A 17,451-nucleotide genomic window follows, 5' to 3' on the forward strand; every position below is an offset into this window, starting at 1 on the left:
CTCATCCTGCCCTTCCCACACAGGCAGCACGTGCTGTACCCTTCAAAGGAGAAAACAGAAGGTGCAGACGCTGACCTGAGTTGTTACTCCCTGGATCTGCCCGACCAGTATCATCAAGCTTCTGTCCTGCACAACTCTGCTTCAGTCCTTGCCTTCTCAATTCCCTGTATGCTGGGGCAGGTAGATTAACTGCATTCGGGTAACAGAAAGGTGGCAGCTTTGAGCCTTCAGATGCTAGGGATCAAGCAGTGCAGGCAGCATCCAGCCACCTTCACACTTCCTTCTGTGCACCCATGCTGTGAACAGGCAGTCCCCTGCCCCTTGCACTTGTACCCGGTCAGCAGTAACTCTGCTTGATGTGGGCAATTACCCAGAGCAGTGCTGCGGGAGTGAGGAGAGTGGGAGAGGTGAGTTTTATAACACAGATTAAAAATGCCGTTAGGAAATGGGACTGGAAAGTCTGCCGCCATGGATAGTAGTTTAGCAATAAGTTTGTTGGCTTTTTTTTGTTTAATCTGCTTTTTCTTTCCTGTTTTACTGCGGCTGTGTCCCAGGTGCAATCCTGCGTGGTGGGTTTTGGAAAATGACAGTGCTGCGTCCAGCCAGAAACTGTCTGCAATGTCTGCAGCAGTTATGGGCTGCCATCCACCCAAATGCCCACCACCAGGAAGTGGCAAAGATGCAGATTGTGTCTGAGGATACTGGGAAAATGTAGGACTGAAAAACATCTTTCTCTGTGTAGACACATGCAGCCATGATAGTGCTACTGATTCCTTCTAGTGTATACAAGGGTGCTAAAGACTGCTTTAAACCCAGCTGAGTTAAAAACAAGCCTTTTTTTCCCCAGAAGGAGAGATCATTAGAGTGCCTAAGGGCTTGTTCCCAAGGCTGTATGTGTTCTTGCTTTCTTCTCTGTTTCTTTTTGATTGCTTTTTGGCTTCTTAGGCTGCACTCTCAGTCCAGCCTTGCTTGTTCGTGCATTCCTAGTTTATCCAATTATTGTGTTCTTCCTGGTAGTGAGGAAGCGCAATAGCCTCTTCGCTACCTGCAGCAAAAGCGAATGCCGGAGTAGAGTGTTTGTGTATGTGTGTGTGTGTATTTGTGACTACTAAAAGAAAGAAAAAGGGAGCAAGTACGGTTGCATAGAGAGCGTAGGTTGTTTACAACATTCTCTAAAGCCCTATGCTAAATAACAGAATATGTTGTGTAGGTAAGAGTGAGTAGGAGGGGGTTCCTGATGGAACTACTCCTGCAGAATGACTCTTTGGTGTAGACAACTTTCCTGATCAGTTTATTCTTTTCAGAGAGATCCTGGAGATTTCCTGGTATGGTCCTACCATTGCTTCTAGCGCTGACCACACTTCAGAGCTGAGGCATCACCTCCCACTGTAACATCCACCTGCCTCAGCACTCCCTCTCACTTCCTTACATTGTGATCCTCAGTTTTGGGTCCAAAAGCTGTTAGGAGATGGTAAAAATAAAGAAACTAATCAGTTCCCTGCCTGCACTTAAACAGCAATGCTGAACACCAGAATAGAAATCGCTTTCCAAACACAATTAACTGCTGTGTATTGGCTATGCTGTTTGCAGACTGGTGGAGGGTCATGCAGTGCTGACTAGAGGGATTGTAGCAAAGTTTGCTTTTAATCAGTTTCTAAATGTTTTCACCTTGGGGTGTGAGGGCCCTATTCTCATGCTGTCTGTGCTATTAACAGTGCCTGCCTGGGGCTGGAGGAAGTTTCCATCACCACCACATTCGCATAACGTCAAAAACCACTGAGGAGTTGCAAAATAACAAACCCAGGCACTGCAGCTCCTTCCTTGGGGCTTTCTGCTCTCCTGCCTCTGCTTTCTTTTTCACCACCACTGCTGTGGAGACTGAACGCTGCTGCCCCCCAACGCCTTCTCCAGAGGTAATCCTGGGACCCTGGTATGCTCAACACCCTGCTGAGTACTGCAGAGGCTGGAGTTAGGGGCTGAGATGTGACCAGAGCTCCTTTGAAACCCCACAGAGACCTGCTCCCTCTGTGCCCATTGCAGCAGTGCCTTATTGGGATTGACAAAATCCAGCTCGCCTCTAGTGCGTTTTTCTTGGGGCTGGAAGGAAACCTTCTCTTTGTAGCTGATGACTGGAAGGGCTAACTAACACATCCGGGGCTCTGCTCCCCTTCCAGCTCAGGTCACAGGCTTTTTATAGTGCTCTCTTTTCACCCCAGACATTTTACAGGCCTCATAGGTTGAGAAGTTTGATGTTGTGTTGGTCAAAGTTTTATCGCAAGGGACTGGCATAAGTAGTCGGTGATTTCTGCCACCAGAACGATTGTAAGTCTTTCTGTAAATACACTGAAGACAAGGGCTGGCAAGGTGAGATCGTTTGGCCTTAAAATGGTGTAAGAGACACGTCCTGGTGGAATTTTCCAGTGATCCTTTGTTAGATCTCTTACTCAGTGCTCCCCTTTGCAGAGGGAATGCCCTTGGGGTGGCCCTGAGACAAAGTGGGGTGCATTTCCTTGTTTTCAGTGTAGAGGAAGTGTAACCTGTGGTGGGATGCAAACCAACAGGCAAAGGAGAAGATGACCTTTTGGGTTTGTTGTTCTTCTTTCTGTCTGCAGTGAGTACCCTTCATTTCCATCTTATGGACTACTCATTTCTACCTGAAGAGGAATTGAAAGCACATAATTGAAGAACTGGCTGTTAGCTAGGTGAAGTCTTTATGCTTGTCACCTCAGAAGAAATAAACCAGATTAAAAACTAAAGCTGACATGCTCTGGAACAAATTATATTGTCAAAACTCATGTATTCCTTTAGGAAAATAATTTACATGATGGTCTGATTTGTGGGGTGACAGTGAGAATTTGAAGCTATAGGAGTTAAATCCTACAAACTAAAAAATGACACTTGAAAAAAACCCATCCTAATCTGAAGCAAGGATGTATATAAGAAGGCCAGATAATGGCTGGGATAAAAATTAGATTTCATGTTTGAGGACATCTTTAGGATTCTATCTTTTTCAGGAAAGAATAGACTAATGAGTGCAATAACAACTGGCAGCTCTCTTCTGGCCATTTTAAAGTACTGTTCAGCTTGGAAGCTCTTAAATGAGATACATTACATCTGTCAGAGTAATGTACAATAGATCTTCTACTGAGGCTCTACATGTCTGTGGTCTTCAGTGCAATATTTCTTCAGTTACACGGTCATCAAATTGTTTATAGAGACAAAATGCTACCCAGTCAAAGCAAATACTTCAAAATAGCTTAGCTATTGTTGAGATATTTATTTGAAAACATGTAATTTATCACTTGGGTACTGTTTTGTTTTGGGCAATTTAGCGTGAACAGCACGGTTCCTGATTCAGCAGGAAGATCAGTATCAGGATCTTGTTTTGGAAAACAGATCAGGTAAAGCAGTAGTCCTCATTTTTAACCAAAAATCGGAAATATAGCGGAGGTTAATATGACCAAGTACTGGCTGCTGCTCTAGAACCAAGGAATTTGGGCTAAAGATATATCTCATCAGAGTTGTGGGATACACTGAGAGAATTATGTTGTTGTTTCAAGACTTGCCAAATACTTTTCAGACGAAAGTTGAATTCTCAAGAGCCCTATGACACTCTTACAATTTCAAACACTGAAACTGCATCTTGCAGAACTGAAGGTGCCTTCAGTCTGATAAGCATCAGCTGTCTTCCTTTGATCTAAATAAATATCGCCCGGCTGGGGCCCCCAGCACCTATACACAGTGCTGCTGCATCTTGCTGGGAGGAGGGACATGCACAACAGGGTTTGGAAAGAGAGGATGCCTCTTCCCATCTAGCAGGTGGACAACACCGACTTGCAGCTCAGCCCTTCTCCCCTCCATAGGGAAACTCAGCACCTGCTTTAGGTCACGTAAGTGGTTGGTGTCAGAAGATGCTTTCTGTGGTATGGCAAGATCCCAGCTGAGTGTTGTGAAGAGTCACTTCCCAAAAGAGGCCTAGGATTGGAATAGAGATATATAAAGCCTTCCAAAATGCTTTTCTGATGTGAATGGATAGGGCTGAGGGCAATTCTTCTCACCAGGAGGCTCCCCAACCATTCCCTGTCGGAGCACCCGGGTCCCAGCCAGGCTGTGCAACCCCCGGCAGCAGGTCCCACAGACATTGTTCTGTCCTTTCTGGGCCATAGGGAGTAGGAACAAGTGAAAGGTAACACAGGACATGAGAAATACTTTTCATGGGTGCCTGCAGTCAGAGCAAAGTTCCTTGCTATATTTCAGCTCTATGCCATGAGGAACCCATCATGTGAGACCTGCAGCATTTGCCAAGTAATGTACCTATTGATTTGTGAGGAAGATGGTTTCTGTACTAGGCTGGATTTAACTTTATGCTGAAACCTTGCTGCATTGATTTATCTTTGCAGGCTAGAAAATATCAGAGAACTTTGTTAATGATTTTTCTTGGTTATTACAAGTTTAGTGAAAGATCCAGTAACAAACCAAGTCACAGATCCTGTAACCTCACAGCAGCTGGTCCACAAGCCTTGCATTTTTTCCCTATAGATAAAATGCCTGAATTAATTTCCACTATATGTTGTGTTCCGACAAGATTTCCATGGCCATTGAATCCTCCTGTGGATGGCATTTTTTAACACATCTGATTTTGTTCTCAGATCACTGTTAAAATTGTTGATTATGATGGAAGTTCACATTAAAGCAATTTACAAAGAGCAGCAGCCCAGCTATATGTCAGCATGTGGGTGTCAGGGCACTTATTCCTGATGCTATCCTGCCATGTAAGACTTGCACTTGGGACTGTATCTTCCAACATCTATGAATGCTGTTTTGCTTGACTTCTTCAGTAAGTGGACCAGAGCATTGTGTAGACTTGGTCAGAGGAAATCTGTACGAATTCATTTTCCTCCTTGTGTCAGCTTCACTGAAAGCACTGACAAGAGAGAACTTCATTTCTGTTTCTTTGATGGCAGATGCTGAAACAAAGTAATAATTTAAAAAGAATGATTAATTACTGTTGTGTTTGTTAACTTGGTGCATACAAGTTATGGCAGCAAGCTGGTTTGGAGTGCATGCCCTTAGCTGAATGGCACAGTACTGCACAACTGCTCTCTGTGCTATTTCACCCCTGTGAAACCCTCAAAGGTTTTAATTCAACTTTTTGGCAACTTAAGATGTCACTAGTATTTTTTTTTTTAATTTAATCAGGTGTGTTCTTTTTATTTCTGCTAATATCTCTGACAAGACACACATGTAAACAGGTCAATTTGCTTCATGTGTTTCTGCTATGCATTTCAGCCTGATAGATGCCTGACAGTTACACAGGTATGGGAGTACAGTCTCCTGGGCCCTCTGCTAAATATGAGGCTGGCATGTGCCACTGACATCCCAAGAGCTGCTCTTGGAACCAAATGTTTTCCTGTTGAGATGTTTATATCGGTGCTCATGGCACGCTAAGTGTTCATTTTCAATATAATTTATTTTAATATCATAACTTTGATTAGGATGCAGTGCTTGGAACAGGTAACCAGATTTTTTAAAAATTATATTTTTGGGCAATACATTTGGGTTCTCCCGGTTCATTAAATACATAATTGCAGTTGCCATTCAATTATCTTTGCTTTAAAGCTTTGTCTTTTAAAAAGAGCAAACATGTCTTCTTCAAGCACTAAGTAAATATGAAACATTTTGCCCCAAAGGATGAGCATCATAAATGAGGGTAAATAGGACCAGAGTTCTACAACAAAAACTGTTAAACACCATAAATATCACGAATGCCATGTACCATCTGCTTTGACTCAGGACTCTAGCAGCTCAGAGGAGTTGTGCCTAACCCTCCTGGCAGAGCTGAATTTGTGTCTTGTCAATGAGTTGTCTGCTCTTCAGCAGCTGAGAGGCAGTGGTTCTACAGGATCTATCTGCACTTTGAATTAAAAAGCCACAGCCTGCAGCAGCCACAGCAGGAGCAGGCTCCTGCCTCATGCACCAGCATGCAGGTTCTGCTGAGAAAGGTGTCTATGGCCTGGCCTCTCATAAATGTTATTTAATGAATTTATTGCGTTTGGAGGTGTCGTGGTTTAAACCAAACCAGACAACTCATTCACTCACTTCCCCTCCCTTCTTGCCCTCCCCCTACTCCTGGAGGGACAGAGAGTCAAAAAGAATGCAACTCCCACGGGTTGAGATAAGAACAGTTTAGTAACTAAGGTATAACACAAATCACTACTGCTACCACCAATAATAACAATGATAAAGGAAATAACAAGGGAAGAGAATACAACATCTCACCACCAGCTGACCGATAACTCGCCCCCTCCCAGCCCAACCAAGCACCAACCAATACCTCCTCCAACCCCGCAGACTACCAGCCCTTCCGGGTAACTCTCAGTTACATCCTGGGCATGACGTGCTGTGGTATGGAATACCTCTTTGGTCAGTTTGGGCCAGGTGTCCTGTCCCTGCTTCCTCCCGGCTTCCCCTCCTCCCTGGCAGAGCATGAGGCTCACAAAGTCCTTGGCCAGACCAAAACATCATTGTTATCAGCTCTGTTTCCGAGCTGAAAGTCAAAACACAGCAGTGCACCAGCTACCAAGAAGGAGAAAAATGACTGCTGCTGCTGAACCCAGGACAGGAGGAATATATGAGTCTTGACAAGACAGATGTGAGACCCCTCATCACTTCTGTTTGACTTGTTGCAGTAGCAAAGAGCTGCAGCAGTTATCTCCAGGCTGAGATGATTGACTAGAAGTGATTTTTCACCAGGTGACATTTGCAATAATTATATGGTGCTTTACTCGCTCGGGAGGAAATAATCAGCACAACCTTCGAAAGGCTCTGCGGAAAGAAGCTCTTGTAAAAACAATTATTTGAACCTCCTACTATGACTGCTCCCAGTACAGCTAGGAAATGAGGGGAGTGCACTGTGCGTACGGTAACTGCTGCTGGCTGATTAAAGACAAGCAGAGCCAGGCAGGAGTAAACTCGAGGGAAATCAGATTTCCTTCTGAAATCCTGCATGTTTTCAGCACCTGCTTCTCTCTGCCAGGCTGCAGGTGGTGGAAAAATCAAAACGAGTGGTTGGGGGATCAGATCTACTATGCAGGCTGGAGCAAGGCTAGAGGTCTGACCCCTCTGCTCCAGCCTCTGGGAAGAAACCTTGGGTACCACTTCATCCAGGATTCTACAGGGGCACGTAAAACAAGTAATTATGCTTTCTTCCCCAAGGGCAGGACTTTCCCCATGCTCCCATCCTGCTGTGGCCCTGACAAATTATCCATTTGTACAATGGCAAGACTGGGAAGCTTTCTGCGGAGCCAAGGGTAGGTGACCCGTGCTGGGCCAGCATCCCCTATCATGTCCTGGGACACAGCCTGGTCACTGGGGAGCAGTATCCCCATTATAGCCTGCAGTAACATGTTGGACCCACTGTGTGTTTCCTTCCTTCTTCCATGCCAGTGACCATGAGGAATGTTTTACCCCCTGGGTGCCATGGGGCAGCCAAGGTTTCCAGCAGATGAAGGGGTTGGGGTGGGAGGAAAACTCCTTAGAGGTCCCCCGAAGCCTTGCAGCCTCATGGTGCAGCTCAAGACCCTCTTGCCATCCCTTGCAGTGCCTGGTATGCACAGCATGGGGTGCACTGCTCTGGCCCCCAAACAGAGCGTGTGACAGGAATCTTCTTCTCACCATGTCCTCCTAATACCAGGTTAGCAGAGCCATCGCCATGGCTCAATCATCAGTTTCCATAGCACAACATGACTTCCCTGAACTTCAGTGCAGCATTGGAACCTTGCAAGGAAAGCGCCAGGCAGGCAACTGCGTTCCTATGGCTACCTGCAAAGGCTGTGCTTTTGCAACCCTGCCCACGAACCTTTACTCCATCAGAGCGACAGACCCAGGACAAATCCTCGCGGTGTATCTCCTCCCCCTGTTATAGTGGTCCTGGCTGAAAACTAAGCCTAGGTTGTCTGTTGAGGTGCCAGCCTTCTGGGCCACTTGGTTGGGATTTCAACAGGGTGTTGGCTGCCTAAACACCCTGTAAATGAAGGATTCTGGGTGCCTTCTAGTCCTATCCACTTAACCTGACTACTGCCTGATGCCTGCTGTGAAAAGCACCCCCATGCCAGGGGTGTCTCTCCTGCCTATGGGCACAGATATTGCTCCACAAGCGCTGGGTCCAAAGGGACCTGCTTCAATCACAACAAAGCTGCAGTGTATGCCAGCCCAGGCTTCAACTTTCTGAACTCAGACCTTTTTCACATAGGGTAGCACCATCTAAAAATAGCAGCCTACAGCTAACTGATGTATTGAACAATCTAGCACAAACAGCTAGCACAAAGTTTTCCAATATAAGTCATTCTTATGACATGCCCACACCCACCTTCTTGTTGTCAAGCTCAGACTAGCCTGGAATATTTAAAATGGGATTTTTTTTTTTTCAGTGAAAATGTCCTTATTCTTTTATAACAATAAGAAAAAAAAAAGTCACTCTGAACAGACTTTAAATAAATCATAAATAATCATTCCCAAGCTGAGAGAAAGCTGGGAAAATGACTCATTTTGGGTGATCCTGAAAAAGAAGCCAGAAGTCCTGTCTCTCGTTCCAGCCAGGAAACTGTGCTGTATCATCAGAAAAAACTGATTAGCTTTTTATTTAAAAGGGGGTTCCTAGACATGTTATGTGAACATGGCACCAGAGCAACCTGCTGCTGACCCAGTACCCCTTGGCCTGGGAGACTGGTCCCAGCCTTTGCCTCACAGAAGAGGTGCTGGGAAGGCAGCCCATGGCACATCACTTGACAGGGAGAAGATATCGTTTTGGTTCATCAGCTGCTGGAAAGAAAGCAGAGTTCTGCTTTGGGCCACCCCAGGGTTTACACATGCTGCAGACATCCCTGGTGCTGGCACGGGGCTGTGCAATGCAGCAGGAGCTGCTGCTGGGTTGCTGAGCTGCACCCATGCCTTGTTTTGCCATACCCAGCCACATCACCAAGTCACCACAGCTAAGGGCAGCTGAGGGTTGCTGGATTAGAGCTTTGGATGAGGCACATTGTTATTTCTACAGCACCCATCCCTGGAGGCACCCTTCCCATCGATACAGCTGCTGGCTGTGGGAGAGCCAGCCACTCGAGTGGGGAGTTATAGCCACGTTTCTGGCCCTCCTTGTCTTCTCAGCAGCAGTGGGACAAAGTCCTCTGCAGTACTGGAGGTCCCTCTGTTTGCTCAGCTCCTTGGAGAGCACTGTCTGTGTTTGCTTATAGCTGCCTTGTGCAAATGCTGGCTGCACTCCAGTGGGAGTCCCCGAGCTGAGCCCGGGATGTGCCTTTGATGCTAGGGGTTTCCCCCCTTCCCATGGACTGTGCAGACTTTCTTCCACTTTAGGCTCTTCTTCAGGAAGAGACCCTGAAGGACAGCAGAGTTGCTTTAGCCTGCCCTGCAGGTAATGCAAAGCCTGTGTTGGTGCCCCCTTGATTCCCAGTGTCCTCGTTAATAAGACTATTGCCCACTGTTTTCCAAGGAGTGCACCCTTGTAAGGCGATGGAAGAGGTCTGTGAGCATGCCAATGCTTGGAGTTAAACTCCCCACACCTTCTGAACTGGAGCCCAACCATCTGCTGTACAACTGTGGATTGGTCAGAAAGCTGCTGGTGACTCAGTAGAGGAAGCCAAGGCATGGGTGGTCTATTTTTAGCTGTCATTAAATGTACTAAAGTGGCTTACTGCTGAGTTGAAGAAAGGACGGACAATCCCTGCTTGCCCTATTTAGGGAATAAATGTGAAATACTTACATCCATTTCTAGAGTCTAAATTATAGGTGCTTCTGGGGAGAAGGCTGTTGGAGAGGAGAAATCTCTGGCCATCCTTCTGCATGGCTCAGGACAGCCTTTCCTTTCCTGCAGCATCAATCCAAAAGGCAATCAGCATGTCTGCAGAAACAGAAGCAGAGGAAGACTGTGGCACTCACCTGGACACGTGCTGCAGCTACCTGGCTGTGCCCAAGTCTACTCAGCCTGTCTTGAAAAGGATGCAAATAAGTGATGGGTAGCAATGAGCCCAAGGGGACTGTTAAGCTCTTGTTTTACAAAGGGGAGCAGTAAGAAAGAAAATGATAAGCCAAATTTTGTGTATATATATATATATATATATATATATATATATAAAATAGATAATGAATCTATAAAAAATAATAACATATGTATACTATATGTCTGTAAAAAAGTCTCTGTTCACCTTTTATCAGAATACAAAAAGATATCCCAGGAAACAGTTTGTAGATTCACAGCCAACAAAGACATTTTACTCACCCAGCAGAGAATTAGCCTGCAGATATAGCAAACATCAAGAGCGTAGTAAGGTTGCAAGAAGGATGAGCCATTAGTGTTTATGAAAGGACACACAGAGAGATGTTAGTAATTTTTGACAAATCCCATTTCTGCCTGAAATGTCTTCTATTACTGCCAACAGTAACTCTGGCTGAAAAGGAGAAGGAAAAATTCACTTTTCTTTGTATGTGGCCTTGCCTGTGCCATGCTGGCACAGTTCATTCTCTGGTCTTTGTCTGCAAGGCTCCCACACAACAGAAAGTGAGAAGCCTTTCAGATGGGGTAAAAGCTGACATCTTGAGGGGGGGAAGTTGGCAGGGATGAAGTGCTGTCCCCACAACTGCCATAAGGCTGCTTTGGAAATGGGCTGGCCAGGGCTGCTGCTGGGATAAGATGGCATAAAGTAGTGACCAGACCAGTATAGGAAATGAGGAGATGTTAAGAAAGGCAGCAAACAGGTCTTGGTAGGGCACCAGCATGAGAGTGGCTGGGGGTGAACTGAACTGAGATCTTCCTTCAGGAGGGATTTGTCTGATGGGAACTGCATCAGAGATTGGGTGGAGACATTTGGATTTGGTCTGTGGATTGTTGCCACAGTTGCATCTGTTCTTTAAAAAGAGACTAAGCCTATTCCACCTTCATCTGTCAGTGGCAGTGGGAAAGGCTGCTTTGCTGCAGGCACTGCTGCTCCTTTAAAGCTTCCAAATGCTCCTCCACTGAGATGTTGTCAAGGTTTATTTCCTTGTGGTGGCTGTGGTCAGAGCAGCGTGATGGGCTCACAGCGGTAGGAGGCAGAGCATCTGTACTGAAACAGCTGCAGAACTGTAAAATGAGTCAATACACCTAAAAAAAGAAAGCTTGTGGAGAACAGAAAGGAGGAAGGGCCCCTAAAATTGAAAAGGAAGAGGATAAATAGCCTTTTGGATTTACTTATTTTCTAAGCATTAGCAGTGAGCAGTGGAGATCTAGAGGGATCCATGCAGTGATCAATATTCAGGGGAGAGGGGAGTGTTAATGAAAAGTTCTGGAGCTGTAGGGATGGTCTGCTGGCTCTCCAAGACTGTTCACACACAGGCCTTGCCTAGCAGGTACTTGTGACCCACCCTTGAGAGCATCCTCATTGGCACTGAAGCAGGTGTAAAGAGCTGGTGCTGCTGCCCTGCCTGTGCCTGAAGCTATGCCTGAGGGCAGTGCTGCAGGGCAGTGGCTGAAACAGCCACTTCCAACCCCATGCTGCACTCCTGGTACTTGCACCACTGCCATTCACTGTGGCGTCCTTATCCACACCTGCCTGCCACTGATCACTTTTGTGGCTGGAAGAACAGGGCTTGTTTGTCTGCTCTGGCAGAAGAAGACACAGGAGCTATGCAGAAATAACACTTTGTGCTTTCCTATTCTATTAGTGGTGTAAATGTTGGTGAGAAACTGAACACTGAATGTTTAAAAGAATACTATGCATAGGAGACATTAGAGCTTACATGGATTTGGTGGCTGAACCACCTGACAATAATCTCTTTAACTTGCTGGGCCAGGAGGAGACATCTTCTGTCACATCTCTAGGAATGCCACAAGATAAAAAATCAATATTAAAGTCAATATTATTAACAATATTCCCTGCAGAGAGTCTGTCTGGGATTGTGTTTTCTTGTGGTTGGTCTTTCAGTATGAGATGTTCCTCATGGAGAGCTGCAGTTTCTGCTTGCCGTGTGTTTCCAAAGCACCAGTCCAAGACTGGTGAGGTGCAGCACCAACACCAAGGCACCAAGCCTTGTGCTGCTGCAAACCCCTATATGAATACTGCACTGATTCCTTCTTTTCAAAAGCAGCCTTGTGATCCCCTTCTCTCAGACTGTAAAAGACACTGTGCTGGATGTGAGCTGCTGTGCCAAGCCTGGTGCTCTCAGCTATGCTTGGCTGGAGGCAGTAGCATCAGTGCAGGCTCTCAGCACCCAATGTCTGCGGCCATTTCAGAGGCATCGCTCCCTTCCCTCCTGCACATTCTGGCAATTTGGGTCTCCAGGTGTACGGGGCTGCTTTGCAGCAGACTGATTTTTCCCTGGTGGCTGCCCAATGTTTTGGATCTGTTTGAATAGTTTGACTATCTGTTGGATAGTTTGAATGCTTGAAATTTTAGAGGCTGATTTCACTCCTCTGTTCTGACTGTCTATAATCATTCATTGATGGATCCTCAGAGAGAATTTCCTCTTCATTTTTTATTGGAAGAAATTGAATATTGATAAGAGCAGTGATTCTGATTGGTGGAGATGGAGAAGTTCTCTCCTGCTGCTGCATCTCTCCTGGCTTCACTCCAGTTTCCATCTGTGCAAAACCAGAGAGAGGACTGTGAAACACCCCAGCACACAGCAGTGGAAATGTCTTCCTTTTTGGGGCTTCAGCAACTTTGGGTGGAAAACTTGGGTTATTTCAGTGCTGGACATTACACAGCCCGCCTTATCTCTGATGCTATTTCAGTTCCTGTCTGAGACCCAACACGATCATCACATTGCCCCTGCAACCTGTCTTTAGGGGCATTTTTGACTTTGAATCACTCAGTTGTATAATTTGATCCTTCTCTTGTACTTGTCATGAAGTTGCATAGTCCAGGTACTCTTGCCGTGGGATCTTTTCATTTATATTTTCCTCTGGTTTTTGTTTTGCACAGTTTTACTTACAAAGTTCTTCATGAAGCTGCATGCTACTGTAGACAGTTGTTCATGTGTGTATGGGTGCTGCTTGCCATGCTAGAGAAATTCCCGTTGGCTCCAAGCATACCTATTTCGTCTTAAAAGAAGGAGTTTGGCTCTTTTTGGCAGTTGCTATGTAATGGTCTTTATTGTGGAGAAGGGATCAGTTGCGTGACTGCTGACTTTGTAGGTGATGTGTCCCTGTCTCAGAGCTGGATGTTCTGTTGCAAAGTGGTTGCTTGTGGATTTGTATTTTACCATTGCCACTTTATTTACCATCACTCCACTCTTTGGACATTCATTTCCTTCTATAGCTCTGAAGAGAAGCATTTTATTTAATTATTTTTCTTCTGTTATGTGGGAAAACACTTCTTCATCTGTCCGACCACTTGCACTTTGAAACGCTTTGCTTTGTTTTCACTGTATTGCTCTGTCTTGGCTGACCCAGAATGGCTCATCAGCTTTAACTGGTGAGAAAGCACAGGGTGTGTTTGCTTTTCCCTGAAAACCACTTTCTGCTCCATAACAAAATTTAAAGGTCAATAAAATGCATTAATAGCCTGCCTGAATGCAGCTGGTACTGAGGACAGCCGGGTGCGGTGCAGCCTGCCCTAAGGCAAGGCAGCAGGGAGCCCACCACCCTCCTCCCACTCTCTAAAGGCACCGTGTGTGTTACTTGGGGCTGGAAATGTTCACTTGATGAGTAACCCGGTGAGCAGCTGATCCTCTGCCTGCTGGTGGGATTTCTGCTTGGAAAAGGACATAGAGTATCTCCAGGAGTGGGTACAAGCTGTCTTTCCTCTTGACAGCCCCTCCACAAACTCCCAGCAGGGATGCGGGACCAGCAGGGCTGCCTGGAGGGGAGCAGTAGCTGCCTGCAGGAGGCTGGCAGAGTGACAGCACGATTTCAGCCCTCCTGTGGCTTAAAGGGGTAGAATTCACACGTTTTTTTTTTTATTTAGCTGTAGCTGAGCCCTCGGTGCTGCTGATTGTGCCCATACTGTAACTAGACAGCCACAAGCTGCTTTTTAAAGCTGCTCAGCCAGGGGATGGCAGCTTTGCTCCTCACCTGGTTTCTGTGACCCTGTGAGCCCCCACAAGTGTGCTCAGGTTGCATCTGGACTGGGCTGTGCACAAATCAGGGGCTGTGGAAGAGAGGGGAGAAATGCCACCTGGGGATGAAGCTGGCATCTGCCTTGTAGCAGGGACAGTGCCCATTGTTTGAGCCTTTCTGCTGAATATGGACTATGGACGAGCACCTTCAGCAGCTTTGGTGTTGGCTGGTCTGGTCTGAATTCTCCTTTGTAGTCCTGTCCTGTCCCCGAATGACCAGAGCTCCTCCTTTCCTGCTGACTGATTCCTTTCCATAAATGTTTACATTCAGATATTAAAGTTGTAGTGAGCAGAAAGATCAGTGCCTTTAATGCTTTCCTCCAGGATGCTGCTGAAGAAATGCTCCAGCCCCTCCACGCCTTCCCCTCCACTGCAAGAGAGACCTGCAGTTTTCCCAAGCAGGACTACAGCAGACTCTTAGTGCTTCCTTACTGGTTTGTCATGGCAACAAAGTCTTCCTGATCTTTTTGAACATTTTGTCTTCTCAGGGACCTTCAGGACTCTTAATTACAAATTTGTTTCAAAGTTCTGACTGTTAAACAGTGAAAATAGCAAAGTAAAGGTGTCTCCCATTGTTGCATTTTCTAAGTGGGACTTGCAATAACACCATGTAAGGGCTCATGTGGTCACAGTTGTGACCCAGGCTGTCCAGATTTCTCAGCCACGGAGGTTGATGCAATGGGTCTGCAGTAGTGAAACTGATCAAAAGTAGGGCAAAGGACCAGGGTGAGTTTAAGTACCTCAGGAGGGGGACAGAGAGAAGCCTCTGGCTGGCTGGGGCTGCTGGGCCACCAGTGGGATGGCCTGGGTGCAATAGGGATAAATATGGATACAGTCTGGGAGGAGATCAGCTGAGAAAGCCTGAGCTGTCTTTATACGCTGCTTGCAGAAGGACAGGTCCCTCGACTTGAAGGAATCACAGCTGGTATCTTAAAGCAAGGTGTACATCAACACCGTAATGCACTCCCTTCATCCCCTGCTCTGCTGGAAGCCCAGGTGAACGGTAGCTCGGCATTCATGTTCACTAATTGGCAGTCACAATTAGCATACCTCCGTGTAATTACAGCTCAGCACCTGGCCATGCCTATGAAGATGGAGCAGAAGCCAGGCTGGTGGGTGGAGGGTTCCCCAGAGGCCTGCTGAACTCGGGGTTGGACTATGCATTGATTACAGCTGTGTGTGAGTGGGTTAAAAATAACTCCAGCTTTCCAGAGGAATGTGTTTGTTATGGAGTCACTGAAAGGCTGTAGTAAGAGACCCGGGAGCAAGCAGCCACTTGGGAGCAAGCCAAGAGACAGAACTTCTGGGCAGGGTGCTCCCTGGAAAGGCAGGCTGGGCGGCTGAGCAAGGAACCTCCTCCTGTTTGTTTGCTCTCTGTGTTCAGGGAAACAAGACTGTGTATGTTATGTATGATAAATAAACATTCCTGCACCAAGGAAATAAGCTTGACTCTCCTCATCAGTTGTATTGTAGTTGAAGCAGCTTGGCAAGACCCCACCTACTGGCTAATCCTCAGGCCAGATAGAGGTTTAATATGTTAATTAACTACTTCGTTAACATTAATATGTTAATTAACTACTTCATTACACATCTGATTTTCTGTTTTAAGCAAATTGCTAAGGAGGCTTGTTTAACAAGTACAGTTACTAGTACATCCTGTTCATCACATGAGATCTCAGCAAAATTGGTAGCTTGGGTGTAACAGTAGAGCTAATCACTAACATACATGAAAGAGAGCCAAAAAACTGCCAATGGACAAGGAAAATGGCAGCGAACTGAAGTAAGAGACACACACCCCATTATTCTGCAAGAGATACAGTGCTCTGAGGTTTCCACACAGTGATCATAATTAACTCTTCATGACAGTGATGCGTTAGGATGAGAGGGGACTACCAAAAGTGTGGGATTCATGCAGAGACTCAGGTGAGTGTTTTCACAAAGAAGCTCCCTAAAATACATCCCCAGTGTACAATGGATGGAAAGGAAGGAAACAGTGACAGTCACGTTGGTCAGAGCAGCAAACCTGTTTGGTGTACTTTAGGTGTATCAGTGACTAGGCATGGCATGTGTTGGAAGCATTGCAGCAAGATGAGTTTTGAGGAGTTTGAAAGCAGATGTGATAGCTGCTGGGTGTGTTTTTCTGGAGTATCCTTCAACTTAGTCTTTTTTTTTTAGGGGGAAAAAAGTAAAAATGGAAATAAAAATAGAGATTTTACATTGGCTATGAAGCACTGTGTTGCTTCAGAAGTCTGGGCTGGAAAAGAAAAACCTGTACAGCAGAAATGTTGCTTGAAAAATAATTCCTTCCATGATACTTCACATAATCTGAATGAATTTTTCCATTGCTGCCTTTAGTTACATAGAGGCTTTTCATACACCCAGGTCTGTTGATCTCTAATACAATTGCACAAAGGAGGCATCTCATTAACTCTCATTCTGGACTGAGCATGTCTTGATGTGCAGATCACTGACAGCACAAAAAAAATCCTTTCTGACTGTGTAGGTAGGGGTAATAGCAGTACTGACAGTGTGTACCTGCTGCAGACAAAGCAGAGGGGATCCTCCATCTCCTCGGTGTTTCATCTGAGGAGTAATGACCAGGGAAGGTGATGAGTGATTGTGGAGCTGCAGCTAATATAAAAAGCTCCTGTGATACCCCCTTACCAGAATGACGACACAGTTCCTACAATTCAACACACATTGCAGTGTTTCAAGTCAGACTGTTGATAAAAACACTAACATTTAAAAATTCCTGCCACTACCAGCTAGTCATTGATTAAAGTAATCATACCTTTATAAACGTTTTCAAGCTCTGTGGGTACAGAAGGCTTCTCAAACATTTAACAATTCCAGGCATGAACAGTTTATCTGAACGTTTTACTTGCAATATTGCAAACAAAGCACTGTTGTGTTAGTGTGGGGAGCCAGAAAGCAAAACTGAAATACTTCCATTATCTAAAGTGGCTGGAATTTAACTGCATAAATGAGAAGAAAGTTTCATTTAATGTACAAACTTTATAACTAGAGGATGCTAGACATCAAAGGTGGGATATTTTAAAAGAGAAATTGATGGTCCCTGCCCATGGCAGGGGGGTTGAAACTTGATGATCTTAAGGTCCTTTCCAAGCCTAACTATTCTATGGTTCTATGAATTCTATGTGTGTATGATGGGCATGCAACTTTGTGGTTTTGCTTTGATTTCTTTCTCTCTGCTCTGAAATCATAAAGGATCATGATGAGAGGTAAAATGACTCTGTTAGAGTTAAATGCTGGTGTTACTAATGGAGAAAAGATAAAAAGCAAAGAACAAATGCATTACTATGATGGTTTGGGTGCTTCATCATC

General features: G+C 45.6%; 1 long non-coding RNA gene across 4 annotated transcripts in view; it reads right to left on the bottom strand.

Annotated features, from left to right (window-relative positions):
- Positions 1 to 270: 270 nt before the first annotated feature.
- Positions 271 to 17,451, bottom strand: part of LOC133266610 (uncharacterized) — a 371,798-nt gene continuing 354,617 nt past the window's right edge. For all 4 annotated transcript variants that reach the window (XR_009742458.1, XR_009742457.1, XR_009742456.1 and 1 more), the window contains one exon: positions 271 to 280. This is a non-coding gene — a long non-coding RNA (uncharacterized LOC133266610). The remainder of the gene's footprint in view (positions 281 to 17,451) is intronic.

This window comes from Pezoporus flaviventris, unplaced genomic scaffold (assembly GCF_033815535.1).
Source record: "Pezoporus flaviventris isolate CSIRO_AGI_PZ_B2104156 unplaced genomic scaffold, CSIRO_AGI_Pfla_v1 ptg000007l, whole genome shotgun sequence".
NCBI classification, from domain to species: Eukaryota; Metazoa; Chordata; class Aves; order Psittaciformes; family Psittacidae; genus Pezoporus; species Pezoporus flaviventris.